Source organism: Lytechinus pictus, chromosome 15, assembly GCF_037042905.1.
Source record: "Lytechinus pictus isolate F3 Inbred chromosome 15, Lp3.0, whole genome shotgun sequence".
Classification (NCBI taxonomy): Eukaryota; Metazoa; Echinodermata; class Echinoidea; order Temnopleuroida; family Toxopneustidae; genus Lytechinus; species Lytechinus pictus.
The window spans coordinates 28217782-28221517 of NC_087259.1; positions in this window are offsets into that span (position 1 = coordinate 28217782).

Consider the following 3736-nt stretch of genomic DNA (forward strand, 5'->3'; position numbering starts at 1 on the left):
TGACTATATATAATAAAACTGGAAACATGCCGGTCAATTGACCATATATGTTTCAGTGTATAATGAAAATGGAAACATGCCGGTCAATTGACCATATGTTACAGTGTATAATGAAAATGGAAACATGCCGGTCAATTGACCATATATTTCAGTGTATAATGAAAATGGAAACATGCCGGTCAATTGACCATATGTTTCACTGTATAATGAAAGTGGAAACATGCCGGTCAATTGACCATATATTTCAGTGTATAATTAAAATGGAAACATGCCGGTCAATTGACCATATGTTTCACTCTATAATGAAAGTGGAAACATGCCAGTCAATTGACCATATATTTCAGTGTATAATGAAAATGGAAACATACCGGTCAATTGACCATGTGTTTCAGTGTATAATGAAAATGGAAACATGCCGGTCAATATTGACCATATATTTCAGTGTATAATGAAAGTGGAAACATGCCGGACAATTGACTATATATGTTTCAGTGTATAATGAAAGTGGAAACATGCCGGTCAAGTGACCACTATATTTCAAAATGGAAACATGCCGGTCAACAAGTTTCATTGCAAAATGTCAGTGATTTGAGTGGACGTTTGGGTTGCCTGTAAAGCATAAGATTAATATAGTTGGATTTTTTTTTATATTGACTGTACTTGTTGATTATGGCAGGATATGTCTGACAAGTTTACTATTCAAGGGACTTAATTACTATCCATATGTCATTGATATTAACCAAAAGGAACTTCCACACGCTGTAATCCCCTTTTTAATTCTCATGAGACTCTGACTATGAGTTAAAATCAATACTGAGTACAAGGGATAAACACACCATTATTGTGTTAGGGTATTATCGGGGGGGGGGGGGGTATTGGAGAAAGCATACTTTATCAGGGACTTCTAGTATTTATTAGAAGAGTAATTTGCCTTCTTAAATGGATATCATAGAATGTATACCATGTAAACACCAGGCTGTTCCCTAGCTATATTTAAAGAAAGGTTTAATTCGGAATGTTTATGCCTATTATTTTTTTCATTTACTTATAGTTTTGTGTATAGGAGGAGTCTCAACAGGGAAGTATATTGCAGACTGGAACCTCCACTTTACTTTGATATTGTTATAAAGTAATTATAATAAAATTCACCGAGCAAAACGTTGAAAATTTCATCAAAATCGGATAACAAATAAGGATCGAATTTATTGAATTTTAAAATTTTACAGTTTATCAATATTTTGTGAAAACAGTTGCGCACATCGTCATGAATATTCATAGAGTGGGCTAATGATGTCAAATCCCCACTTTCCCTAGTGTATTACATGAAGTCATAAATGTTTCATTTTTTCATACATGTGTAAATGATGTGTCTCCATAATATGAAATAAGTTGCGGCAATTATAATAACTAATTAATGCACGTAATCAGTCAATCCCATTGTAATTTGGTAGAAATTTTTTGACTTAACCTAATTTTATATAATAAAGAACAAGTGGGGATGTGACATCATCGGCCCACCTAATGAATATTCATAAAAAGTCATGCCTAGAACTGTTTCACTGGACTATAATGCACATATTTAGAATTAAATAACTTTGTTATATATTATCCGAAATTTGATCAAATTTTCAGCATTGTGCTCTATGAATTTTACTCTATTCATTGAGATATAAATATTCCCAGCTTGGATCGACCATCCCTTTAAATGGGACATATACATGGATTACTAATTGCAATGCAATATACTTCCAAAGTAAGCGAAGTGATTTTTCTATCGAAGCTGTTCTGATTTTACAATATACATCGTTGAAAATATGAAAAAAAAAATGTGTTTGTCATTTTATTGAAAGATATCCAGTAATTTGTTAAGGCAATCAAATGGGTATTAATTACTGAAAATAAATTTACACTTTCTTAATCCCAAACTGGGCTGGGGCATGATGCCCCCCCCCTTAAAACTCCCCAATTCATCATAAAAACATCCTGAAATTTGTATGGATTTATTTCTCTGAGAATACTGTAAATGATGATTTTTAGTATACTTTTCTTTTTTGAGATATAGCTTATGCATGTTTTTGAAATTTTATTCAAGATGATATATACATGCTACAGGGCCTTATTTTTGGAGTTTTTAATGAATGCTTATATAGAGAGCCAATTGTTTAGTTCGAATTATTTACCTATGATGCTATCTGCACTTCAAACATATTTTGTTTATGTTCAGCTCCTCCTTTGTATCATTATATCTATGTGTATACTATTTCTGACGTTTTATTTTTATGTTGCATGGTGAATAAATAAAACAAACAAAATTTATTGAAAAAATGGAAAGAATGAAGTTCATTTGTCTGTTAAATTGCTATTTTCAATTTGCACATATCTTCATAATGTGAAATCTTAATGAATAATTAATACATGCATCATGACCTAGCTGATGAAAAACGTAATTCTTGTCACTTTCTGTTATTTAAAGAATATAAAATTGTGAAACGGATATAAATAAATCAAATCAAAGTAAAAAGTAAAAAAAAAATCCCCATGCGTCTGATCTTCATGTAGATAGACAATGAGAGAAAGAACAAAAAAGAGAGAGAAAATGAACAGAATTGACAGGCATGTTTCCATTTTCATATTATACTGGTCAATTGACCGGCATGTTTCCATTTTCATCATACACTGAAACATTTGGTAAACTGACCGGCATGTTTCCATTTTCATATTATACTGGTCAATTGACTGGCACGTTTCCAGTTACACTGTCCATTGACTGGCATGTTTCCATTTTCATTATACACTGAAACACATAGCCGATTGACCGGCATGTTTCCAGTTTCATTATACACTGAAACATATAGTCAATTGACCGGCATGTTTCCATTTCATTATACACTGGTCAATTGACCGGCATGTTTCCAGTTTCATTATACATTGAAACATATAGTCAATTGACCGGCATGTTTCTATTTTCATATTATACTGGTAAATTGACCGGCATGCTTCAATTTCCATTATACACTGAAACATATGGTAAACTGACCGGCATGTTTCCATTTCATTATCTGGTCAATTGACCGGCATGCTTCCAGTCTCATTATACACTGAAACATATAGTCAATTGACCGGCATGTTTCCAGTTTCATTATACACTGAAACATATAGTCAATTGACCGGCATGTTTCCATTTCATTATACACTGGTCAATTGACCGGCATGTTTCCATTTCATTATACACTGGTAAACTGACCGGCATGTTTCCATTCATACCGGTCAATTGACCGACATGTTTCCATTTTCATTATACAGTGAAATATATGGTAAACTGACCGGCATGTTTCCATTTTCATATTATACTGGTCAAATGACCGGCATGTTTCCATTTTCATTATACACTGAAACATATAGTAAATTGAACAGAAGGTTTCCATGTACAGTGGACATTGTTTTGTATAATACTCTCATTAATTGATGTAATAGGAGAATTAATAGACTGAGGAAAAAATAAAAGACCCTTTCCAAAAACTTGGAATGTAGCAATTATCATTTAAATATTAAGCTTGGAAAGAGAGTCAGTTAATTAAGAGCTGTAATAAACTTCTATCCTTCACATGCACACACAGCAACAAAATATCCCTGATCGTTGTTATTAATTGAAAGGTTAAAATCAATAAAACGACTGGGTATCTACTCTATGCCCACACGTCCAGTGAACACATGTACAGCACTCTTCGCATCACAC